This window comes from Hemitrygon akajei, chromosome 8 (assembly GCF_048418815.1).
Source record: "Hemitrygon akajei chromosome 8, sHemAka1.3, whole genome shotgun sequence".
Lineage (NCBI taxonomy): Eukaryota > Metazoa > Chordata > Chondrichthyes > Myliobatiformes > Dasyatidae > Hemitrygon > Hemitrygon akajei.
Window position 1 is genome coordinate 173056948 of NC_133131.1, and position 27788 is coordinate 173084735.

The 27788-nt window shown below is 42.2% G+C and overlaps 1 protein-coding gene across 1 annotated transcript in view; it reads right to left on the reverse strand.

Annotated features, from left to right (window-relative positions):
* The window catches only part of LOC140731489 (uncharacterized), a 137357-nt gene that overhangs the window by 102383 nt on the left and 7186 nt on the right, over positions 1–27788 (reverse strand). The window contains exons 4-6 of the mRNA XM_073052964.1: positions 9928–9984; positions 6914–6970; positions 5148–5246 (exon numbers count right to left, since the gene is read on the reverse strand). The gene's annotated coding sequence lies outside the window, so the exon portion shown is untranslated. The remainder of the gene's footprint in view (positions 1–5147; positions 5247–6913; positions 6971–9927; positions 9985–27788) is intronic.

Genomic DNA, 27788 nt, shown 5'->3' on the forward strand with positions numbered 1-27788 from the left:
AAATATCCCTGAAAAGGTACCAGCTAGTGGGACGGCTCAGTTAGAGTTGGAGAAATTAAGGTTGGAACATGCAATTAAGTTAAAGCAGCTGGAAGCAGCTGAGAAGGAGAAAGAAAGAGCCGAGAGAGAGAGAGAGAGAGAGAGAGAAAGAGAGGGAAAGAGCTGAGAAGGAGAAAGAAAGAGCCGAGAGAGAGAAAGAAAGGGCCGACAAACAAAGGGAGCATGAGCTCCAGCTAAAGGAGTTAGAGCGGGACCGGGCTGAGAAAGAAAGGGAGCATGTGCTCCAGCTAAAGGAGTTAGAGCAGGACAGAGCTGAGAAGCAAAGAGAGCATGAACTTCAGTTAAAACAGCTGGAAGCAGCTGAAAAGGAGAAGGAAAGGGCCGAGAAGGAGAGGGAGGCAGAGAAACAGAGGAAACATGACTTGGAGATGGAGAAGTTAAGGCAAGAGCAACGAGTTCAGGGGTCAGACCGTGAGGAGCGGTTTAATGTTAGTCGGGAGTTGAGGTTAGTACCTCCATTCGAGGAGACAGATGTTGATAGTTATTTCTTGCTTTTTGAAAAGGTGGCAGTGAATCAGAAGTGGCCCAAAGAGCAGTGGGTGGCGCTGTTACAAAGTGTGTTAAAAGGGAAGGCACAACGGGCATATACGGCGTTGTCCATGGAGGAGGAAGAGGAGGAGAGTTATGACAAAGTAAAGGCGGCCATTCTCCGGAGTTATGAGTTAGTACCTGAAGCGTATAGACAAAAGTTCAGGAATTTAAAGAAAGGGTGGAATCAGACGTATACCGAGTTTGCCTATGAGAAGGGTGTGCTCTTGGACCGTTGGTGCACCGCAGAGATAGTGGAAGAGGATTTTTGGCGTCTCAGGGAGCTAATTCTGATTGAGGAATTTAAAAGTGGTGCTTCGGAGGATATCCGGATGTATTTGAATGAGAAGCCGAATAAGTCCATCTCAGAATTTGCTAGGTTCGCAGATGAATATGCCCTAACCCACAAGACAAAGATTTCCTCGAATAAAAGTTCCCAGAGAGACCGTGGGAATGATAGAGAAAGCCCGCCGGCTGAGGCAAAGGTCCCGCCGGGAGCTAGTGGTAAGGTTGGGGAGGAGAGGCAAGACGGCCAGAGATTTCCGGGCTTGACCTGTTTTAATTGTGGAAAGGGGGGACATATTGCATCTAGGTGCTTTGCTCCGAGGAAGGAGACAGGACGAGGGAAAGCAGTGGTCCCTATCGGATGTGCCGTGGTAATCAGTACATCGACAAGGAATCCCCGGGTAGACAGAGTACGGGAAGGGTCTGAGACTTGTATGTCAAACGGAACCGTGTCTGTGAGGGAGGGAGGTACACCAGTTCCAGTACGGATCTGGAGAGACACGGGCGCTGAACTGTCATTGATTAGCAGTAAGGTACTAGATTTTGGTCGCAAGACGGGAGTGGTAGCTGTGAAAGGAATAGGAAAAGGGACGGAAATGGTGCCCTTGCATAAGATCATTATGAATTGCAAGCTAGTCTCTGGACCAGTTGAAATGGGGGTGCGATCAGAATTCCCGAGAACTGACGCGGACGTCTTTCTGGGTAACGATTTAGCCGGTGGTAAGGTTTGGTCAGCAATGACGCTGACGAGCCAGCCGGTGGGCGTCGCGGCCCCGCCCCTAGAGTCCAAGATCTATCCCGCATGCGCGGTCACTCGCAGCATGTCGAGAAAGGCAGCTGAGTACGAGAGCAGTTTAAATCTGGCCAGTATCGATTTGGCCGAGACGTTTTTACCTACCCTGTACCATGAGGGTTTGGAGGGTGGTAAAACCAAGAGTAGTAAAGTGAAAGAGAGTAAGGGAGAGGAGGTAGCCCTGCCCTTAGCGAGGAGTGAAGTGCTAGAGGCATGAAATGAAGATGAGAAACAGGTAAAGCTGTTAAAAGGTCCAGGGTTGGACATGGATGATCTGTCTGGCTTGGCAGAACTGTTTGAAGAAGTGGAAAGTTCTAAAGGTGTTCCCGATAATGAAATGAGGGCAGTCCTAGATGAAAAGGATGCCAATACCTTGAAGAAGTCTGCTGGGTTGGCAGATGAGGTTGTTTCAGCCCGCGGGGTTGAGTTTACTCTGGAAGGGAGTTGCCCTGAGAGCAGCTGGGAGAATCAAGGGAATTTAGAATTTGGACCGGGTACGGGTATTGAAAGCCTGGAAGACGCAAATGTCCCGTTTGAGTGTGTCCAAGATGTGGATGCACTTGGTACTGAACCTAGTAATGGAGCTCAGAAAAAGTCTGAGGTATTTGATTCAGTTGAAAAGGAATGCAGTCCCTGTGGGTCAGATAGACTTGGTTCAGTGAAGAAAGGGTTAACCTCGGTAATAGTGGGAAGTGAGAGTTCCCAGGTGTTTGTGCTCGAAGAGGTGTTAAAGGTTAGCGAGGAGATCACGGGTGGTGAAGTGACCATTATTATTGCAGGAAAAGGGAAAAGTGTGGTTTCCAATTCGAATGAAGAAAGTTTAAAGTCTGAATTGATATTAGAAGCAGCCACCAGGCTACAGGGACAAAGGCTTGGTACCGCGGCACCTGTGGATCCATTACAGATTGAGTTGGATGGTAAAGGGGCCCCACACACTATTGTTATTCCAGAGTGTGGTGTGAAACCGCAGAATTCGAAATGCTGTTTGAACAAAGAGGGATCGCTGGTATCGAGATCCAATAGCCTCAGGGGTCCTGAAGAGAAAACTAGCAACTTGAGTAAAATTAAGGAATTGGGTGGAAATTCGGGAAATGGGCTAAGTATGGAACACATTGTTGATAAAATCACTCCTATGGAAGGAGCGGACGAAAGCCTATTTCGCCAGGGTGCGCCAGCTCCCCACGTGGGAAGTAACCGGAAAAGAGATGAGGGTTAATGGGGATGCCATTTTTAAATAGCAGAAACCGGTTTCAAGGGATTTCGACAAAGCCTGTGAATAATAAAAGACAACCCCCATGGAAGCCTGCCTGTTAAGTTTGAAAGCAACATAAAGATTAGTATTTGCATGAACTTTTGTAGTATACACGTAAGCTTAAGATCACAACTCTTTAGCTTTGTTTGCTGAAGGAAAGAAAAAAATATATAGGTGGTTACTAAATTGGAGTCTGATGCTACAAGACTTTAGTAGGGTACAAGATGTTAAGATATTAAAGGAAGTGACAATGTAATCGGTAACCATCTAGATACTGAATTGAATGTATAACTGTATTACTCTGTAGTGAAAGGAAAAGCTTTTGTATTGTGTCAGATTCTAAAATCCTGCAAGTCTCTGTATTACTCCGTTTTTACCAATGGTAAAAACACGTTGAAGAAAGGGGGTGTTACGCCCATGGCCCCCCTCCTTTTTGAGAACGGTAGGATCGCTATTGATTCGAGTCAGGAGACCCAGGAAATGAGAGAAAGACATGCAGAATCCACAAAGAGTTTGGAATGTGTCCTGGCTTCCGAAAGGCGGAACCATTGATAACGGCTATTGTCTCTTGGAGACGGACTTGTGTATTGAATCCTGTACGATGCATCGAAACCCCCAGGCAATGAACTGAGGGGGGGTTGGTGGAGGGATTGCATCATCCCACCCTGATTGACATCTGAGACCCTGTGAGTCAGGATAAAAGAGGGTCTGAGGAACAGCCCCTTCAGACGCACCAGAAGAAACGCTAGCGATCCCATAATAGCAAAAACCGGTGGGAAGGCCACGTGCGTCCGTTTCCATTTGCCCCGTGTTATGATACCAGCCCCCTCCTTTGTGAGAATCGCAAGAGCCCTAGTGAAGGGGGGGGGTCAATGACCCAAGAGAAGAGAGAGACGTGCTGAATAGACACAGGAAATGGGAGAGAGAGAGACGTGCTAAATACCGCGTTCCACCGGGATGCAGAATAAGGCGACCTTGACTATTGTCTCATGAAGACCACATGTAAAGCCCTCGGGCAAAGTGGGCTGGTTGAGAGAGAGATTGACACCTGCAATCCCGTGAGGAAGTATAAAGGAGGGTCTGGGGGGGGGGACCCCTTCAGACGCACCAAGGAGACACGATAGCGATCCCGTCGTAGCGGGAAGCCATTTTGAAGGAAGCCACGTGCGTTAGATTCTGAATCGGGAGTCTGTGGCTGGAATCACGGAAAACCGCTTTTAACTAACAACAGGGAAGCCTGCTCCCCTGATTCCACAGCTTTGCTTCGTAAGGACCCGGGCAAGTGTTCCTTTTCTCACCAATCTCTCTCTCTCTCTCCAACACGGGAAACCCAGCGGTTCCCAAAAGGCTGAAGCCTGCAGACTTTTGAATGACTGTTATATTTCCAAATGGACAATATATTATCCCCTAGACAACGATAGAGCTTATTTCTGATTGATTATTACTATACCTGCGCTTTAGATTGAGTATTGACGACGTATGTTATCAAAATGTTTGTATTAACCTTCCTTTTGTGCCCCTTTATAAATAAAAACGTTTAAAAATGGTACCATCAGACTTCAGCAGACCTCTCTATCTTTGCTGGTAAGTGATCCAGTTACGGGATACGTAACACCCGGAATCGGTGGGCCTTTACCACGGGAGAACGGTTTTTAGCTAACAACGGGGAAATCAACTCCCAATGACTCTCGAAGGATTGACATCATAAAAGGAATGGGTAAGTTTTAACCCGTCTTTCTCTCCAACCAAAAAGCTGCAGCTTGAATTAACTAAAGTGACTTTTATATTTCCATCGGACGATACATTATCCCCTAGACAACGATAGAGCTATTCCTTATTGATTATTATTATTCCCGCACTTTTAGATTTAGTATTGATGACGTACATTATCTGTATGTTTGCATTGATATTATTTTTGTGTATTTTTATCAATAAATATTGTTAAAAATAGTACCATCAGACTTCAACGGACCTCTCTATCTTTGCTGGTAAGTGACCCAGTTACGGGGTACGTAACACCTGCGGGTGCTCCAGTTTCCTCTTACAGTCCAAAGATGTACCAGTTAGTAGATTAATTGGTCATTGTAAATTACCTTGTGATTAGGTTAGAGTTGCTGGCTGGCGTAGCTCATTGGGACAGAAGGGCCTGTTCCACACTGCATCTCTAAATCAATGAACACTTGTTCAATAGTAGGCAATAGTTTAGAGTTCTATGTTTTCAGTACTAACCATGTGTGTCAGAATTTGGTAGGAAGACATCATCATCTCCATAAGACTCGTCCTCTAAGTAATTTGCCAAATCGGAATCCGGGTATGAAAAGGTTTGGTCTGTTATTAAAAATTCAAAAGATATGTTATTTCTTTTTGATAACCAAATATTCAAACTGAAAGCCTTCCATTGTCAAAAGTTAAAACCTATTGTTTCTTATGAAAACAAGATCACTTAGCACGACAGTGAAGATCACATTGACATCAAAAATCAATTAGAAACAGCAAGGGACTTGCCTACGGGAGGCAAGTGCAGAGATACTTAAATCATCCTTAGCAACAGGAGAGGTACCAGAGGATCGGAGGATAATCAATGTAGTTCTATTGTTTAAAAAAGGCTCTAAACATAAACCAGGAAATGATAGGCTGGTGAGTCTGACATCAGTTGTGGGAAAGTTATTGGAAGGTATTCTAAGGGACCGAATATATGAGTATTTGGATAGACACGGACCGATTCGGTAGAGTTAACATGGCTTTATGCATGGTAAGTCACCAGGAAAGTTGATGAAGGCAACCTTCAATGGATATTGTCTACATGGACTTTAGCGAGGCACTTGACAAGGTTCCACACGGGTGGCTGGTCAAGAAGGTTCAGCTATTCTGCATTCAGGATGAGGTAGTAATTTAGATTAGACAGTGGCTTTGTGAAAGAAGCCAGAGAGTGGTAGTAGAGTGTTGCCTCTCTGACTAATGGAGTGCCCATGTTGTTTGTCATCTATGTCAATGATCTGGATGATAATGTGGTTAAATAGATCAGCAAATTTGTGGATGACACCTAGATTAGGGAAGTAGTGGACAGTGAGGAAGGCTATCATGGCTTGCAGCAGAATCTGTATCAGCTGGAAAAATAGCAAATGCAATTTAATGCAGATAAGTACAATGTTTTGCACTTCAGTAGGACCAACCAGGGTAGGCCTTACACAGTGAATGGTTGGGCTGTAGAACAAAGGGATCTGGGTCCATAATTCATTGAAAGTGGCATCACAGGTAGATAGGGTTGTAAAGAAAGCTTTTAGTGCATTGGCCTTCATAAATCAAGATTTTTAGTACAGGAGGAGGGATATTATGTTGAAGTATAAGAAGTTGGTGAGGCCTAATTTGGAGCATTGTGTGCAGTTTGGGTCACCTACCTATATGAAAGATATAAACAAGCTTGAAAGAGTACAGAGAAAATTTACAAAGACACTTTCAGGTCTGGAGGTCCTGAGTTATAAGGAAAGATTGAATAGGTTAGTACTGTATTCCTTAGGACATAGAACATTGAGAGGAGATTTGATAAATTATGATGGGTATAGTTAGAGTAAATACAAGCAGGCTTTTTCCATTGACATTGGGAGGGACTACAACCAGAGGTCATGAGTGTGGAATGAGCTGCCAGCACAAGTGGTGTTTGCACGTTCAATCTCATCATTCAAGAGAAGTTTAGAGAGGTACATGGATAGTAGGGGTATGAAGGGCTATGTTGCCAGTGCAGGTTGATGGGAGTAGGCTGTTTAATGGTTTCAGCATGGACTAGATGGGCCAAATGACCCGTTTCTACACTGTACTTCTCTATGACTCTATAATAAAACTAAGATATTCTCAGCAGAGCTTTGCACTGGTCGAAGCCATGCCTAGCACAAAGGACAATCACCTTCTTCTCAACCTCGTCTTCACTGCAAAATCACCTTCCAAATCATTTTTTCAAAATCAGAATCCAAGTCACTTTCATTTGTCCTGGCACTTACCACCTATTGAAGATTCTGCACTTTGGTATCTTGAAATGTCTGAACTGTCATCAAATCCTGAAACAGTACGGAATAAGACAGATCAGATTTACCAAACGTTCTGATCAGAATAAAAGTCTAAAAAAATTTCTAATCATGTAGCTTTAAGTGACAAGAAATAGAACTTATACTGAATTTATAATATGGAAACAAATTATTCTGCCCAAGTAGAACAGAAGGGAGGATTGAGAGTTTCAAGATCTGAGGAGTGAACATCACCAAAAGCCTATCCTGGTCCGTCTATGTAGATGCCATGGCCAAGAAAGCTTATCAATGCCTCTACTTCCTCAGTAGACTCAAGAAATATGGCATATCCCTTTTGCCCCCTTTTATCAATACACCATGGACCGTATCAGATAGGATCTGGCAAATGCAGATTGGAACAGATTGTTTTCTGGCAAAGTTGGCAAGTGGGAGGCCTTCAAAAGTGAAACTTTGAGAGTACAGAGTTTTATGTTCCTGTCAGAAAAAAAGGCAAGGATAACAGGTTTCAGGAACCTTGATTATTAAGAGATTTTCAGGCCCTGGTAATGAAAAAGAAGGAAATGCTTAACAGGTATAGGCAGGCAGAAACAAATGAGGTACTTGAGTAGAATGAGAAATGTAAAAGAACGCTTAAGAAGGAAATCAGGAGGGCTAAAAGAAGGCATTAAAGTGCTTGTGCAGACAAGTTGAAGGAGAATCCCAAGGGCTTCTACAGATATATTAAAAACAATAGAATAGTAAGGGACAAAATTGGTCCTCTGGAAGATCGAAATAGTAGTCTATGTATGGAGCCGAAATATATGGGAGGGAGATCTTAAGTGTTTTTATTTGCATTACTCGGGAGACCAACACAGAGCCTGTAGAAATGAGGCAAAGCAGCAGTGAGGTCATGGACAGATTACAGAGGAGGAGATGTTTGCTGTCTTAAGGCAAATCAAGGTGCACAAATCTCCAAGGCCTGACAGTTGTTCTGTTGTTTAAGAAAGGTTCTAAGAATGTCAGGAAATTATTGGCTGGTGAGCCTGATATCAGTAGTGGGAAAGTTATTGGCAGGTAGTCTAAGGGATCAGATTTATAAGCATTTGGATAGATGGACACTGATTAGGGATAGTCAATAAGGCTTTATGTATGGTAGGTCATGTCTAACCAATCTTATAGAGTTTTTCAAGAAAGTTACCAGGAAAGTTGATGAAGGCAAGGCAGTGGATAGTATCTACGTAGACTTTAGCAAGGCTTTTGACAAGGTCCAGCATGATAGGTTGGTCAGGAAGGTTCAGTCGCTTGGTGTTTAAGATTAGATAGTAAATTGGATTAGACATAGGCTTTGTGGAAGACACCAGAGAATGGTAGTAGAGGGTTGCCTCCCTCTGACTGGAGCCCTGTGACTAGTGGTGTACTGCAGGGATTGGTGCTGGGTCCATTGTTGTTTGTCATCTATATCAATGATCTAGATGATAACGTGGTAAACAGGAGCAGCAAATACTTGTAAATGACACCAAGATTGAAGGTATAGGAAGACTATCAAAGGGGAGACTATCAAAGTGAGGAGGACTATCAAAGCTTGCAGTGGGATATGGAGCAGCTGGATAAATGGGCTGAAAAGTGGCAGATGGAATTTAATGCAGACAAGTGTGTGGTGTTGCACTTTTGGAGAACAGACCAGGGTCGGACTTACATGGTGAACGGTAGGGCACTTACCTAAGACTACAATAGAACATGGAGATCTGGGAATACAGGTCCATAATTCCTTGAAACTGTTGTCATAGGAGGATAGGGTCATAAAGAAAGCTTTTAGCACATTGGCCTTCATAAATCAAAGTATTGTGTACAGGAGTCGTGATATTATTTTGAAGTTGTCTAAATTGTTTTGGCTAGTGAAGCTGAATTTGGAGCATTGTGTGCAGTTTTGGTTACCTACCTACAGGAATTATATCAATAAGATTGAAAGAGTGCAGAGAAAATTTACAAGGATGTTGCCAGGACTTGAGGACCTGAATTATAAAGAAAGGGTAAAAAGATTAGGACTTTATTCCCTAGAGTGTAGAAGAATGAGGATAGATTTTATAGAGCTATACAAGATTAGAAGGGGCATAGATAGGGTAAATGTAAGCAGGGTTTATCCATTGAAACTGGGTGAGACTAAAACTAGAGGTCATGATTTAAGGGTGAAAGGTGAAATGTTTAAAAAGAACATGAGTGTGAACCTCTTCACTCAGAGAGTGGTGTGTGGAATGAACTAACACTGGAAGTGGTGGATGCAGGTTTGATTTCAACATTTAATAGAAATTTGGAAAGGTACATGGGATGGGAGGGTTATGTAGAACTACAGTTCAGGTGCAGATCAATGGAACTAGGCAGAATAGATGGGTTTAAGGACCTTTTTCTGGTGCAGAAGTGTCCTAAGACTATGACTATATATTTTAGAACTGTACTCTTTGCTTATTTCAAAGGTATTGTTGTAGTGCGTTACTTTTTCATAATGTTTAAATATGCATGTCACACACATTCACAAATGACCAAGTTTTTAATAGCCATTTTGGCTTCTTCCTCTATTTTCCAGTGCTGATGAAGGGTCTCAGGTCAAACCATCGACCATTTATTCTTCTCCATAGAAGCTGACTGACCTGCTGAGTTTCTCCATCATTTTGTGTGTGTTTCATAGCCTTGACAGTCAGGGAAGGATCTAGGCATTGTCCTTAAAGAATTCCTCATCAGAGGACCAACAAAAAGTAAGAATAGGTTTAACAAGTGGGCAAACATTGAGTGCAGGTAGCATTCAAGGCCATAATATTCCAGTCTTGAAGGAATAAACACTTATTTATGTACCTTTGAGCATCATTTCCATTTTCATCTGAGCATAATCCCAAAGATAAAGCAAATAGCTTTCAAAGCACCTTAATGTCATAGGTGTTAGGAAACTTGAAAATCACCTTTCAAGTCATGTTATCAAAAATAGAATGCAAGTCACTTTCATTGGTCCTGGCACTTACCACCTAATGAAGATAGCGCACTTTGGTATCTTGAACTAGTTGGACTATCATCAAATCCTGAAACAGTAAGAAATAAGACAGATCAGATTTATCAAACATTCTGGTCAGAATAAAAGTAAAAAAAATACAGTTCTAATCATGTAATTTTCCACACTGTGGATCATGCAGTGACATCTACACTGGACTTCAAGGCGAGTGGTCCCAGGTTCGAATCTGGCCAGCTCCCTGCACACTTTCCATCCATGTTGGGTTGAGCGTCGATCTAGCAACTCGGCCTTGTAAAAATCAGACAAAAATGCTAAAGAAACGCCAATTGCTGCCCGGTGCGCCTCAAGTTGCGGAAATGAACAATGACTATAATTTTAAGTAACATGAAATCAAAGTTCAAAGTAAATTTATTATCAAAATACATGTTTGTCACCATATACAATACTGAGATTTGTTTTCTTGTGGACATACGCAGTAAATCAAAGAAACACAATAGAATCAATGAAAGGCCACATTCAACAGGAAGGACAAACAACCAATGTGCAAAAGACAACAAACTGTGCAAACATAAAATTTTAAAAAATAATAAATATATAAGCAATAAATATTGAGAACATGAGATGAAAAGTCATTCACGGTGAATCCATGGGTTCTGGGGACAGTTCAGCGATAGAGCGGATGCTGTTGAGTGACATTATGCCTTCTGGTTCAAGAGCCTGATGGTTGAGGGGTATCAACTGTTCCTGAATCTGCTGGTATGAGTCCTAAGGCTCCTGTACATTATTCCTCATGGCAACAATGAGAAAAGAACATGTCCTGGGTGGTAGGGGTCCCTGATGATGAATGCTGCTTTCCTGCAACAATGGTTCATATACATAGGCTCAATGGTGAGGAGGGCTTTACCCATGATGGACTGGACCGTATCCACTACATTTTGTAGGGTTTTCCGTTCAAGGGCTTTGCTGTTTCCAAACCAGGCTGTGATGCAGCCAGTCAATGTACTCCCCACTACATAACTAATGAAGTTTGTCAAAATTTTAGATGCCATGCCGAATCTTCGCCAACTCCTAAGGAAGTAGAGGCTGATTAAAAATACAATGGGATTAGTATCAGGAGGTATCTCATTTGGTATTAATGGGTGAGACTGAAGGGTCTGCTTCTATGCTGTAAGATGCTAAGTATATATGGTAGCTGGAAAACATTGCTGTTATTCTTTTGAATGAGGTTTTCGAAACCTGAAACAAGATCTCTAAATTGTTTCTCCAGGAGAGTCCTATCCACCTGAAGAATTATGTCCCCTGTGTCAGAATGCTGTTTATTCACTTCAGCTCAGTGTACAATATGATTATTCCTCAGAAGCAAATGAGTAAACTGTCCTTGTTGGTGGTTCTCAACTGGATCTTGGACTTAATGACGGAGAGACCGCAGGCAGTCTGTTTGGGCAGCAACATCGCTATTGGCCTTCATCAATCGTGGAATTGAATTTAGGAGCCGAGAAGTAATGTTGCAGCTATATAGGACACTGGTCAGACCCTACTTGGAGTACTGTGCTCAGTTCTGTTCACCTCACTACAGGAAGGATGTGGAAGCCATAGAAAGGGTGCAGAGGACATTTACAAGGACGTTGCCTGGATTGGGGAGCATGCATTATGAGAATAGGTTCAGTGAACTTGGCCTTTTCTCCTTGCAGCGATGCAGGATGAGAGGTGACCTGATAGAGGTGTACAAGATGAAGAGAGGCATTGATCGTGTGGATAGTCAGAGGCTTTTTCCCAGGGCTGAAATGGTTGCCACAAGAGGACACAGGTTTAAGGTGCTGGGGAATAGGTACAGAGGAGATGTCAGGGGTAAGTTTTTTTACTCAGAGAGTGGTGAGTGTGTGGAATGGGCTGCCAGCAATGGTGGTGGAGGCGGATACGATAGGGTCTTTTAAGAGACTGCTGGACAGGTACATGGAGCTTAGAAAAATAGAAGGCTATGGGTAACCCTGGGTAATTTCTAAGGTAAGGACTTGTTTAGCCCAGCATTGTAGATCAAAGAGCCTGTATTGTGCTGTAGGTTTTCTATGTTTCTATGTAACTCCATCATGCTGAACACTGCAATGCACACAGCTCCCCCCCCCCACCCCCACCCCACCAACTTCCTCATGCCCGGGCTGCATGCTCAGCCACCGTTGTTCACTGTGCAGCTAGATCCAGCTCAAACCACATCATTAAGTTGTCTAATGACAGAACAGTGATCAGCAACAATGATGAGTCGGCATAAAGAGAGGCGAAGAGGTAGAGTGACTGATAGAACGGTGTGAGCACGATAACGTGAGTCTCAATGTTGACCAGACTAAAGAAATGATTCTGGACTTCAGGAAGATGCAGGTTGACCACTTCCTGTTGCTCATCAATGCCTCCTCCGTGGAGAGAGTGGGGAACACCAAGTTTTGAGGTGTGCACATCACAGATGATATAACATGGTCCCTCAAAGCCACCTTTTTAGTCAAGAAAGCACAGCAGCACGACCACTTCCTGAGGAGATTGAGGTGAGTGAGGCTCCTCACCCTCATTCTAACCAAACTGGAGTGCCATAAAGAGTGTCCTAGCCAAGGAAGGGGAAGAGTCAAGTAGTAGAGAGTACCCCTGTGGCTGTACCCCTTGACAATAAGTACTCCTGTTTGAGTACTGTTGGGGGAGACAGCCTACCTGGGGGAAGCAATAGTGGCCGTCCCTCTGGCACAGAGTCCAGCCCTGTGGCTCAGAAGGGTAGGGAAAGGATGAAGAAGGCAGTAGTGATAGGGGACTCTATAGTTAGGGGGTCAGACAGGCGATTCTGTGGACGCAGGAAAGAAATGCAGATGGTAGTTTGCCTCCTTGGTGCCAGGGTCTGGGATGTTTCAGATCGCGTCCAAGATATTCTGCAGTGGGAGGGAGAACAGCCAGAGGTCGTGGTACATATTGGTACCAATGACATAGGTAGGAAAAGGGAAAAGGTCCTGAAAAGAGATTACAGGGAGTTAGGAAGGAAGTTGAGAAGCAGGACCGCAAAGGTAGTAAACTTGGGATTATTGCCTGTGCCACATGACAGTGAGTATAGGAATAGAACGAGGTGGAGGATAAATGAGTGGCTGAGGGATTGAAGCAAGGGGCAGGGATTCAGATTTCTGGATCATTGGGACCTTTTTTGGAGCAGGTGTGACCTGTACAAAAAGGATAGGTTGCACTTGAATCCCAGGGGGACCAATATCCTGGCGGGGATGTTTGCTAATGCTACTGGGGAGAGTTTAAACTAGAATTGTTCGGGGGTGGGAACCAAACTGAAGAGACTGGGGAAGAGGTGGTTGGCTCGCAAATAAAGAAAGCTTGGAGACAGTGTGTGAGGTTGGATAGGCAGGTGAAAGAGAAGGTTTCGTGCTCAGACGGACTGTTTGAGATGTGTCTATTTTAATGCAAGGAGTATTGTGAACCTTAGCGTGGATCAGTATTTGGAGCTATGACGTAGTGGCCATTACAGAGACTTGGATGGCTCAGGGACAGAAATGGTTACTTTAAGTGCCGGGTTTTAGATGTTTCAAAAAGGACAGGGAGGGAGGCAAAAGAGGTGGGGATCAGAGATAGTGTCACGGCTGCAGAAAATGTGGACGTCATGGAGGGATTGTCTACGGAGTCTCTGTGTGTGGAGGTTAGGAACAGGAAGGGGTCAATAACTTTACTGGGTGTTTTTTTATAGGCCACCCAATAGTAACAGGGATATCAAGGAACAGATAGGGAAACAGATCCTGGAAAGATGAAATAATAACACAGTTGTCATGATGGAAAATTTTAATTTCCCAAATATCGACTGGCATCTCCCTAGAGCCAGGGGTTTAGATGAGGTGGAGTTTGTTAGGTGTGTTCAGGAAGGTTTCTTGACGCAATATGTAGATAAGCCTACAAGAGGAGAGGCTGTACTTGATTTGATATTGGGAAATGAACCTGGTCAGGTGTCAGATCTCTCAGTGGGAGAACATTTTGGAGATAGTTATCACAATTCTATCTCCTTTACAATAGCATTGGAGAGAGATAGGAACAGACAAATCAGAAAAGCTTTTAATTGGAGTAAGGGGAATTATGAGGCTATCAGGCAGGAAATTGGAAGCTTAAATTGGGAACAGATGTTCTCAGGGAAAAGTGCAGAAGAAATGTGGCAAATGTTCAGGGGATATTTGTGTGGAGTTCAGCATAGGTATGTTCCAATGAGACAGGGAAGTTATGGTAGGGTACAGGAACTGTGGGGTACAAGGGCTGTAATAAATCTAGTCAAGAAGAAAATCTTATGAAAGGTTCAGAGAGCTAGGTAATATTAGAGATTTAGAAGATTATAAAGCTAACAGGAAGGAGCCTAAGAAGGAAATTAGGAGAGCCAGAAGGGGCCAAGAGAAAGCCTTGGCGGGCAGGATTAAGGAAAACCCCAAGGCATTCTACAAGTTTTTTGAAAAGCAAGAGGATAAGACATGAAAGAATAGGACCTATCAAGTATGACAGTGGAAAAGTATGTATGGAACCAGAGGAAATAGCAGAGGTACTTAATGAATACTTTACTTCAGTATTCACTATGGAAAAGGATCTTGGTGATTGTAGTGATGACTTGCAGCAGACTGAAAAGCATGTAGATATTAAGAAAGAGGATGTGCTGGAGCTTTTGGAAAGCATCAAGTTGGATAAGTCACCGGGACCGGATGAGATGTACTCCAGGCTACTGTGGGAGGTGAGGGAGGAGATTACTGAGCCTCAGGCAATGATCTTTGTATCATCAATGGGGACGGGACAGGTTCTGGAGGATTGGAGGGTTGCGGATGTTGTTCCCTTATTCAAGAAAGGGAGTAGAGATAGCCCAGGAAATTATAGACCAGTGAGTCTTACTTCAGTAGTTGGTAAGTTGATGGAGAAGATCCTGAGAGGCAGGATATATGAACATTTGGAGAGGTATAATATGATTAGGAATTGTCAGCATGGCTTTGTCAAGGGCAGGTCATGCCTTATGAGCCTGATTGAATTTTTGAGGATGTGACTAAACATATTGATGAAGGAAGAGTAGCAGATGTAGTGTATATGGCATGGGATCCAAGGGGACATTGCTTTGTGGATCCAGAACTGGCATGCTCACAGAAGGGAAAGGGTGGTTGTAAATGGGTCATATTCTGCATGGAGGTCGGTGGCCAGTGGTATGCCTCAGGGATCTGTTCTGGGACCCTTATTCTTCGTGATTTTTATAAATAACCTGATGAGGAAGCGGAGGGATGTGTTAGTAAATTTGCCGATGATACAAAGATTGGAGGTGTTGTGGATAGTGTGGAAGGCTGTCAGAGGTTACAGCGGGACATTGATAGGATGCAAAACTGGGCTGAGAAGTGGCAGATGGAGTTCAACCCAGGTAAGTGTGAAGTGGTTCATGTTGGTAGGTCAAATATGATGGCAGAATATAGCATTAATGGTAAGACTCTTGGCAATGTGAAGGATCAGAGGGACCTTGGGGTCTGAGTCAATAGGACATTCAAAGCTGCTGCGCAAGTTGACTCTGTGGTTAAGAAAGCATACTGTGCATTGGCCTTCATCAATCGTAGGACTGAGTTTAGGAGCTGAGAGGTAATGTTGCAGCTATATAGGACCCTGGTCAGACCCCACTTGGGATACTGTGCTCAGTTCTGGTCGCCTCACTATAGTAAGGATGTGGAAACCATAGAAAGGGTGCAGAGGACATTTACAAGGATGTTGCCTGGATTAGGGAGCATGCATTATGAGAATAGGTTGAGTGAACTCGGCCTTTTCTCTTTGGAGCGACGGAGGATGAGAGGTGACTTGATAGAGGTGTACAAGATGATGAGAGGCATTGATCGTGTGGATAGTCAGAGGATTTTTCCCAGGACTGAAATGGTTGCCACAAGAGGACACAGGTTTAAGGTGCTGGGGAGTAGGTACAGAGAAGATGTGAGGGGTAAGTTTTTTACACAGAGAGTGGTGAGTGCGTGGAATGGGCTGCCGGCAACGGTGGTGGAGGTGGATATGATAGGGTCTTTTAAGAGACTTTTGGATAGGTACATGGAGCTTAGAAAAATAGAGGGCTATGGGTAAGCCATGTAATTTCTAAGGTAGGGACATGCTCAGCACAACTTTATGGGCAGAAGGACCTGTATTATGCTGTAGGTTTTCTATGTTTCTATATTTATGACAGATCAACAGAAAAAGGCACTTTCATGCCAAAGTGAAAATAGATCTGTACAAAGTGAGATGTAAAACCAATTGGCTACACCAGTGATGATATGGTGTGCGAATACTTAATACAATAAATTATTTTCTTTTATATTTGTAATTAATTTAGATCACTTTGTAGAGATCTATTTTCACTTTGACATGAAAGAGTCTTTTTCTGTTGATCCATGTCAAAAAAAGGTAAATTAAATCCACTATGATTCGATGCTGTAAAACAATAAAGCATGAAAACTTCCAGGGGGGGGGTGAATACTTTTTATTGGCACTGTATATAATTATCTGAATAATACTATGGGTGTCATGGTAGCATCATCAACTGTTCCAGTTCGGGGAAAAAAGCAGTTTTTATACAGAATTGACCAGCAGATACATATATTGACCATGTGTATGTTCAAGTTCCTTACTTGCAAGATTAATTTGTATTTACAATCCAGATGTTAAAAGTCAATAGAAACTACAAGCTAGAAACCAATATTACTTTGAAGTTAGTAAAGTAATTGTCCCTTTCTGGAGTACTTCCGTACCAACTGCCACAAGTGGGGCTTTCCAGTCCCATTCTGAGGTGTCAATCCATGGCATCCTCTTGTGCCAAGATGAGGCCACCCTTAGTGTGGAAGGGCAACACTATTTTCCATCTGATGGCATGAATATTTCTTTCCGGTGAACAAATTCCATCACCCACCTCCCAACCTTTCACTTTCTTTCATTTCCCCCAGGCCCCCTCCTCCTTCCCTTTCCCTATTGTCCCCTTACTTCTTTTCTCCTCCAACCATTTACTTTTCCCAGCCACTGGCTTCACCTATCACCTTCCAGCTAGCCTCTTTCCCCTCTCCCCACCTTTTTATTCAAGCATCTTATTCTTTCCTTCTGAGTCCTAAAGAAGGGTCTCAACCCAAAATGTTGACACTGTTCCACAGATGCTGCCTGATCTGCTGGGTTCCTCCAGCATTTTGTATGTGTTATTTTGTCCCTTGGTTGGTGTGCATCTTGATCCCTCAATTACATCTTGTCTTGGTATGCTAAATGGTCCCAGTCCCCTGATGTGCAAAGGGAAGGTACGTTCTTCAAAGATTTCTCTTCAAAGGCCTCTCTTGCCCATGTTGACTGCATGTTACCTGTAAACAATCCTTGCCAGGACATTGTCTTAACCTTTGCCTTCCTGCAACTTCTACATTTGGATCTAGAAATGGCTCACTAAAAATAACCTACCAAAAGCTGCTAAAATTTACACAGACTAACCAGAATATGGATCAGATGGACATCTTCCTTCAGTTGGTGATTCCATAACTTCCTCCTCCTCCTCCTCCTGCTCCTGCTCCTCCTCTCCCCTGGTTTCTATTTACTTAGCATAAGAATTTGAAAAAGACACAATGGACAACTGTCTCGGGTCATCAATTCGAAAGCTTTGTGACATAGGAAGAGATGAGTGATGTAAGCGGAGAGGTGATGTAAGTGAAGAGATGATGTAAGTGTGCTGTTTCTGCCATCAATACATTTTGGTTCACTAGTACCTACATTTAGTAGGTAGGAGGAGTGTCAAAAATGGAAGAAGTCCCATTGGTAGTTTTGTTCAACTATCAAGACAAACTTCATTCTGTTCTTATTTCAGTTAGAGGTTGATTAAAATCTCACTTTTTTTTTAATGCAGCTTGATCCTTTTTTTGATTTTGCAACATTACCAGTCACCTATTCTGAATGGTTATTTGTTTATTGAATATTGCTTTCCTTCTGTGATCTGAACATTCTCTGTTCTTCCAATTAATTATCCCATAATTTATAGGAAGGGCCAGTTCCTCCAGAGTTTACAAGGAATTTTTAAGGTGGACTTGGATTGAATGTAAGGTGAAATAAAACCATAAGACTATAAGGCATGGGAGCAGAATTAGGCCATACAGCCTATTGAGACTTCTCCACCACTCCATCATGGCTGTTTATTATCCCTCTCAACTCCATTCTCCTGCCTCCTCCCCATAACCTTACTACCGTAATCAAGAGCTCATCAACCTCTATTTATTCAACCAAATACTTTAAAATTCAGAGATTTTGTAGATTTTAAAATAATACAAATTATGTATAAAGTAAAAAATGACAGCTACCACAAAGTATCCAAAGGTTGTTTAAGATGAGAGAAAGTCAACATGATTTGAGAGGAACATTGATAATTCAAAAACAAAGGATAAGAACAAATGTAAAAAATCATTGTATTTCAGTCAGAGGGGTGAATCTATGGAACAGTTGTAATAAGAATTTAAAAACATGCACTACACTTAACAAGTTTAAAAAATTATTTAAATATTATTTAATGAACAAATATAAAATACATGATTTAAAATGAATGGGAGTAATGTAAATAAATGATATTTGGAATTGGATTTTGTGTTAAAAGATTATGAATTTTTTTGTTTTTGATGTGATGACTGACACCAAATATGTTATTGTATAAGTAAGGGGGTTAGGCGTAATAAGCTGTAGCTTCAGCCTACACCTTTTCGGTCTGTTTTAAAGAATATCTATATATTTTGTTGTAATTTTGTCCTATGAAATCATCGTTGTAAATGATGCTTTTTGTTATGTTTGTACTGACCGAAATAAATTAATTTCATTCATTCAGTTTTAAATATACCCAATATACACAAATTATTGAAAATGTAAGTCTAGTTTGCATTGGAATAACCCATCCCAACCTTAACAAATGCAGTAGTAGAGGTAAGTGACCCACTTTCCCACGAGTAAAGATTAATGACAATACACACTTAGCATTTTATCCTTCCTTCAGGCTTCACACATGTCAGCCAAGTGACAAGGGTTCAGAAAGTCCTTAGATACACTAATTGTGAGCCAGGAGGAATGGGAGTGCTCAACCCAGGAATGACTGAGTATCAATACAAACATCAATCTTTATATTCCACTCACCACAATCACTAAGGACCCTATACCTCAATGAGGAAGGACTCATAGGTATATTATATTTGGCTACAGATCTAGAACAATCCCATGTATCCTACTGCAAGTTGAGTACCACTTATGCAGTGGATGTTGTATATTTGAACTTTCAGAAGGCCTTTGACAAGGTGCCACACATGAGGCTGCTTCCCAAGTTAAGAGCCCATGGTATTGCAGGAAAGTTACTAACATGGTTAGAGCATTGGCTGATTGGTAGGAGGCAGCGAGTGAGAATAAAAGGATCCTTTTCTGGTTGGCTGCCAGTGATGAGTGGTGTTCCATAGGGGTTGGTGTTGGGACTGTTACGAATGTGCCACAACTCTGAGGGGCCGAAGGGTACAAAGTAGCCCCCTCCTTTTTGAGAATTGCAAGATCGCTATTAATTCGGGTCTGGGACCCAGGAAATGAGTGAGAGACGTCCAGAATACACAGGGTTTGGAATGTGTCCTGGCCTCCGCAAGGCAGAACCATTGATAACGGCTATTGTCTCTTGGAGACGGAATTGTGTATTGAGTACTGTACTATTCATTGAAGCCCTCAGGGGATGACCAGAGTGGGCTGGTTGAGGGATTGCATCATCCCAACCTGATTGACATCTGAGACCCCATGAGTAAGGATAAAAGAGGGTCTGGGGAACAACCCCTTCAGACGCACCAGAAGAAATGCTAGAAATCCCGTGACAGCGTTTAATAGCGACAGCTGGTGGGGCTCGCATGCGTCCTTTTCCCTTTGCCTAGGAATTGGCGGGCTTACCATGGAAGAATGGCTTAGCTAAAGAAGAGACCACACCAACAAAATTTCGAAGGATCGACATCATAAAAAGGAAAAGCTGGCAAGTTTCTAAAATCTCTCTCTTGACTCCAACCAAAGGCTGCAGCCTGAATGAACTGAGTGACTTTTATATTTCCATCGGACAATACATTATCCCCTAGACAACGATAGAGCTATTTCTTATTGATTATTATTATACCCGCACTTTTAGATTTAGTATTGACGATGTATATTATCTGTATGTTTGCATTGATATTATTTTTGTGTATTTTTACTAATAAATACTGTTAAAAATAGTACCATCAGACTTCAACGGACCTCTCTATCTTTGCTGGTAAGTGACCCAGTTACGGGGTTTGTAACAGGACCACTTCTTTTTATGCTGTATATAAATGATTTAGATGATGGAATAGATGGCTTTGTTGCCATGTTTGCAGATGATACAAAGATTGATGGAGGGGCAAGTAGTGTTGTGGAAACAGATAGGATGCAAAAGGACTTAGACAGATTAGGAGAATGGGCAAGTAAGTGACAAATGAAATACAATGTTGGAAAATGCATGACCATGCACTTCGGTAGTAGAAATAAATATGCAGACTATTATCTAAACAGGGAGAAAATCCAGGAATCTGAGATGCAGAGGGACTTGGGAGTCCTTGTGCAGAACACCCTGAAGGTTAACTTGCAGCTTGAGTCAGCAGTGAGGAAGGCAAAGGCCATGTTGGAATTCATTTCAAGAGGTCAAGAATATAAGAGCAAGAATGTGATGCTGAGGCTTTATAAAGCACTGGTGAGGCCTCACCTTGAATATTGTGAACAGTTTTGGGCCCCTCATCTAAGAAAAGATGTGCTGGTATTGGAGAGGGTCCAGAGGAGCTACACAAGGATGATTCCGGGAATGAAAGGGTTATCATATGAGGAACGTTTGATGGCTCTGGGTCTGTACTCACTGGAATTCAGAAGGATGAGGGGGGATCTCATACTAACCTTTTGAATGTTGAAAGGCCTAGACAGAGTAGATGTGGAAAGGATGTTTCCCATGGTGAGAGAATCTAGGACAAGAGGGTATAACCTCAGTATAGAGGGGCGCACTTTCAAAACAGAGATGTGGAGAAATTTCTTTTGCAAAGGATGGTGAATTTGTGGGATTTGTTGCCACATGCAGCTGTGGAGGCCAGGTCGTTGTTGTGTTGAAGGCAGAGATTGATAGGTTCTTGATTGAATATAGCATCAAAGGTTACAGGGAGAAGGCCAGGAACTGGGGTTGAGGAGGAGGTAGAAAAAAAGGATCAGCCATGATTGAATGGCAGAGCAGACTCGATGGGCCAGATGGTCTAGTTCTGCTCCTATGGTCTTATGGTCTATCCAAAATTCCAAACCCCAAAAAACTCCAAAATCCACAAATTTTTTTGAGTGCTGTCGTCACATCACAAATGGAAAATTCCACAAGTAACTGGGAAGGTTCCAGTGTAACAAACAGAAGTTAATGAAAAATAGAAAAAAAAACACTGCATAAAGTGAAAAATGAAGACCTTAATCGTGAATTGAAAGAGTGGATTCATCAGTGTCAGTGTGAATAAGTTACGTAATGGTACGCTGATCATGAAACAGGCAAAGATCTATCATGACAAACTGAAATTTGCAGGTAATTTTGAATATTCAGTAGGCTGGTTGCAAAATTTTTAAAGATATGCTGATCAGAAAGCAGCAGAGGTGAATTTGCAAAGATAGTCACTGATGAAAATCTAACACTGGAACAAGTCTGCAATGCTGAATGTTTTTATACCTTGCATTAACTTTCTTAAAAATTATATTACAAATCCAGTGTACTGTAACCTTTCCAACAAAACACAACATCGTAGGTGGAGACCGAAAGCTTGTGTTTGTTTGTTGTTGTGCTGCTATTGTTACCCTACACAAATTATAGTTTAATTACATTAATAGTATATAATAATTTTTATTGTTGTCTATATATGTATGATGAGTAAATATAAGGCAAACGACATATACAAAATGCTGGAGGAACTCAGCAGGCCAGGCGGCACCTATGGTAAAGAGTAAACTGTCAATGTTTGAGGCCAAGACCCTTCATCAGGACCTGCATTTTGTGTGTTTGCTTGGATTTCAAGCATCTGTAGGTTTTCTCTCAAGCGTAAGGCAAAGACTGCTTACCGGTAGCATATAAATTCAGTGTCGGAAATTATGGCAATTTCAAGCTATATAATTATATATTACAAAATATATAGGTAGAGTAAAATATGGTAGAGGCAGATTCGGTATTGTCATTTAAAGTAAAATTGGATAGGTATATGGACAGGAAAGGAATGGAGGGTTATGGGCTGAGTGCGGGTCAGTGGGACTAGGTGAGAGCAAGTGTTCGGCACTAGAAGGGTCGAGATGGCCTGTTTCCGTGCTGTAATAGTTATATGGTTATAAAATCTGAAATCTGAAACACTTACAGCCACAAGCATATCAGGTAAGGGGTACTCAACCTGTAATTATTTCCTTCATATACTTATTCAATTCAAGAGGGACCAATTCAGCTGTGAAACTGGTCCGAGGAATGGCAAATTGTGTTTAATTTGGATAAGTGTGAGGTGCTGCATTTGGAATGTCAAATCCAGGTAGGACTTCACAGGTAACAGCAGGCACCTGAGGAGTGCTGTAGAATAGAGGGACCATGGAGTACAGATGAAAAGAGAATTTTTGGCACATTGGGCTTCATAAATCAGAGGACTGAGTACGGGAGTTACACTGAAGTTGAATAAAATTTTGGTGAGGTCGAATTTGAAGTATTGTGTACTACCTACAGGAAAGCCATCAATAAGATTGGAAGAGTGCAGAGAAAATTTACAAAGAAGTTTCTGGGACTTAAGGACCTGAGTTCTAGGGAAAGGGTGAATAGGTTAATACTTTATTCCCTAGAGAATGAGTGGAAATATGATAGAGTTATACAAAATTAGGAGGGGTATAGATAGGGTAAATGCTAGAAGGCATTTTATACTGAGGTTGATTGATATTAGAACTAGAGGTCCTGCACCGGGACCATAGCCCTTCATACCACTGTCATCCATTCTACGTATGTAGGTTTGATCGCAACATTTAAAAGAAATTTGGATAAGTACATGGATAGGAGGCTATAGTCCAGGTGTGGGTCGATGGGACTAAGTAAAATAACAGGTCAGCAAAGGGCCAGTTTCTGTGCTGTAGCTTAACTGCAAATTGGGCAAAAGATGTTGAACTGACACATTTGAATTTATTTGTTACTTTAAAAATCTGATTGCAAGTGAAGACTGCACTCTGGGCTTTGGTTGCATAACAAAGAATGAAGTGTCAATGAAGGAGAGAAAATAAACTTCTAACAAAATAAGTACTGAAGAAAGGACTGTAAAGACAGTGAACTTTTCCATAGTTCCTGAATGAAATGAGATAAAATGTATATTTTTCTTCCCAAATGTAAAGTTTCCGAAACCATCTTGATATAGAGTTAAAGAGCACTACAGCAGCTCATTCCACTCTCATACTACCATCCCAGTGATGAATTTCCCCCTTAAGTTTCTCTTAAACATTTAACCTTTCACCCTTAACCTATGACATCTAGTTCTAGTCTCACTCAACCTCAATATAAAAAGCCTGCTAACATTTATCCTATCCATACACCTCATAACAAATTTGGTCTCCAAATTTGAGGAAGGACATTCTTGCTGTTCAGGGAATGCGCGTAGGTTCACGAGGTTAATTCCCGGGATGGCGGGACTGTCATATGTTGAAAGACTGGAGCGACTGGGCTTGTATATACTGGAATTTAGAAGGATGAGAGGGGATCTGATTGAAACATATAAGATTATTAAGGGATTGGACACGCTAGAGGCAGGAAGCATGTTCCCAATGTTGGGGAGTCCAGAACCAGAGGCCACAGTTTAAGAATAAGGGGTAGGCCATTTAGAACGGAGTTGAGGAAAAACTTCCTCACCCAGAGTTGTGGATCTGTGGAATGCTCTGCCTCAGAAGGTAGTGGAGGCCAATTCTCTGGATGCTTTCAAGAAAGAGTTAGATAGAGCTCTTAAAGATAGCGGAGTCAAGCGATATAGGGAGAAGGCAGGAATGGGGTACTGATTGCAAATGATCAACCATGGTCACAGTGAATGGCGGTGCTGGCTCGAAGGGCTGAATGGCCTACTCCTGCACCTATTGTTTATTGTCTATAACAGGCTATCTCCAAGGAATAAAGTTCTAACCTATAATATTTCAACCTTGCTCTATAACTCAGGCTCTTGAGTCCTGGTAAAATCCCTGTAATCTTTCTCTGTACTCTTTCAATCTTATTGATATCCTTCCTGTAGGTAGGTGACTAGACCTGCACACAATAATTACCTGGGTATAAATCTCTAACATGTAGTTTGATCTTGACATTAAAGTTAATGAATTACTCTCCTCAGGATGTCTCTATTCTTGTCTATGAACATTTTGAGAGGACAGCATTAGAAAACCTGACCAGTACTTGAGACATGAAATCAGAATCAGATTTATTATCACCGGCGTGTATCATGAAATTTGTTAACTTAGCAGCAGCAGTTCAATGCAATACATAATACAGTAGGAAAAATAAATAAATAACAGTATATGTATATTGAATAGATTAAAAATCATCCAAAAACAGAAATAATATATACTTAAAAAGTGAGGTAGTGTTCATGGGTTCAATGTCCATTTAGAAATCGGCAGAGGGGATGAAGCTGTTCCTGAATTGCTGAGTGTGTGCCTTCAGGCTTCTGTACCCCCTACCTGATGGTAACGATGAGAAAAGGGCATGCCCTGGGTGCTGGGGTCCTTAATAATGGACACTGCCTTTCTGAGTCACTACTCCTTGAAGATGAAGCCAACTAAATTTACAACCCTCTGCAGCTTTCTTTGGTCCTGTGCAGTATTCCCTCCATACCAGACAGTGATGCAGCCTCTCAGAATGCTCTCCATGGTACATCTACATAAATTTTTGAAAGTTTTTGTTGATATACTAAATCTCTTCAAACTCCTAATTAAGTATATTCACTGTCTTGCCTTCTTTATAGCTGCATCTATATATTGTGACCAGGTTAAGTCCTCCGGGAGCTTGATACGCAGGAACTTGAAACTGCTCACTCTCTCCACTTCTGATCCCTCTATGAGGATTGATATGTGTTCCTTTGTCTTACCCTTCCTAAAGTCCACAATCAACTTTCATCTTATTGACATTGAGTGCTGCAACAGCACTCCACTAGTTGGTATATCTCGCTCCTGTACGCTATCTCTAAGGCCATGTGAAGAGCCATTGAGATTGCATCTGCTGTTAACCTATTGTGGCGATAAGCAAATTGCAATGGGTCCAGGTCCTTGCTGGGGCAGGAGTTCAGTCTAGTCATGACCAACCTCTCAAAGCATTTCATCACTGTCGATGTGAGTGCTACTAGGCAATAGTCCTTAAGGTAGCTCACATTATTCTTCTTAGGCACTGGTATAATTGTTGCCTTTTTGAAGCAAGTGGGAACTTCTGCCCATAGCAGTGAGATGTTGAAAATGTCCTTGAATACTCCCGCCAGTTGATTGGCACAGGTTTTCAGAGCCTCACCAGTTACTCCGCTGGGGCCTTCCGCCTGGTGAGGGTTCGCCCTCTTTAAAGACAGCCTAACATCGGCCTCTGAGATAGAGATCACTGGGTCATCAGGTGCAGCAGGGATCTTCACAGTTGCAGTTATATTCTCCCTTTCAAAGGAGGCATAGGAGATGTTGCGTTCATCTAGTAGTGGAGCATCGCCATCATTCATGCTATTGGGTTTCTCTTTGTAGGAAGCAATGTCTTGTAAACCCTGCCACACTTGCCGTGCATCCGATGTTGCCTCCAAACTCATTCAAAATTGTCTCTTTGCCCTTGAAATAACCCTCCACAAGTCAAACCTAGCTTTCTGGTACAGACCTGGGTTGCCATACTTGAATGCCACAGATTGGAGGGCAGAGCAAAGCTAAGGTGACGCTAAAAGGCAACTCCTTTGCTTGCATCTTCGAAAACAGTTCTATTTCTACCTTTGATATCTTTTTTTTCTCTTTTCAAGGTTCTTTTGAAGACCCTGACCTGACTTCTGTCCTTTGCGGGAATGGGACTCAATCTCAGGGTCTCACGACCAGCCGCTTTTTGATTTGCCAAGGACATGGCCTGGAAGACTAGCACGCCTTCAGGGTGCCAGATTTTCATGGCTCTGGAGGTGGGCTGTATCAAGGTTTGTGCCCCCAACTGAGACGTTGTGGGAGAACAATGAACATCGGGAGCTGTGTGTCCAGAGCCAATTCTCTGGGCACAGAGCTCAGAAAAAGCAATGCAACAGACTTCCAACACCATAAATCAGTGTGTTCTTTGTTAAGTCTCCCCTCTCGCTGTGAAAAGTGAACACCTCTTTTTCCCTTATTAGGCAAAGACAGAGTCTGTGGTATGCTGAATTACCGGGTGAACGAGTAGTTTTTGGGGTACTGCAAGTCTGTGTCTTAATTGATGCTTTGCTGCACGCTTGAGTGCCCAGTAGAGCGCACTGGGGCTTTTTTGCTGGTGGGAAGGCGGGGGGGGGGGGGGGGGGTCATTGCCTTGCTGCTGCTTGTGCATGGGAGGGGGAAGCTTTGCGAAGAAGAATTTCAGAATGTGTATTGTATACATTTCTCTGACATTAAAAGTACCTATTGAATCTAACCTTCAGCAGGTGATGCACCTCCTGGTTCATCCATAGTTTTTTGTTTGGGAATGTACATGGAGAATACTTATTTCTCCAAATTCTTTTCATTAGTTCAGGAAATCATTAATGGATACACAAGATCAAACAAAAAGAATATTTTTTAAAGCCACGCACTAGCAAGAGGATGGACAATCAGAACAGTATAGAACTTTATTGTTATTGCTCGAGACAATCAGATCACAATGCTAATCCAGTCTATGCAAAACAGATATTTGCAATACATGCGGTGTGGCTTAATTTTTAAAAATTCCCATATTTACATGCACCAAGTGACTTTGATAGTCCATAACACTCATAGGCCACTGGCAAGCTGGGGTGTAGCGTTATTCAGCTGCACAATGGCCCTCGGGAAGAAGCTGTTTTTCAGTCTTACTGTCTTGGCTAAGATATTTCTGTATCTCCTACCTGATGGCAGGAGATTGACCTTACAAGCGCATCATAGGCATCGAGGGTTGTAGATTGTCTCCAGGTCTGGTAGTTGAGTCCCAATGATGTGCTGAGGTATCTTAATCACCCATTGGAGTGCTTTGTGATCTGTCTTGCTGCAGCTAGATTACCACACTGTCATTCCACATGTCAGTATGCTCTCTATTGCACATCAATAAAAGTTGGCCAGCAAAAAGCAGGAAGAGAACATGCAGTCAACAGGACATAAGATATAAAAAGAGGAACATTAATTCATGGATGTGCCACCAACATTTCAAGGAACAGACTGTAACTGTTGTTTTTGTTAAGCATTGCTTGGATGCATTGGATACAACTTATTTAATAAATCTGTTGTATATATGCCAATATATTGACATCCATAATGCTTTGTTCTAATCTCTGAAAGAGCCTAAATTAAAACTTGAAAATAAAACAAAATTGCAGAGTGAAAAATCTTAAACTGGAGAACAAGTAGAAGAGTTTTACAAAGATACTGCTCAGACTGGAAAATTATATTAATGAGAAAAGGGTTGGATAAGTTCAGATTTTTGAAACAACTTTGGATAAAATTTATGGATAAAAGTTGGGGAGTGGTACTGGAAAAAAGTACTGTTCCACATAGCAAACGAAAAGACGGATTTAGCTGGGGCCCACGTAAGTGTCTGAGGGTACACCTTTGATTTGTAGGAAGTGAGAGGAATCAAAGGAGAAGCTGATCATGTTAAGAAGAAGTTCTACCATG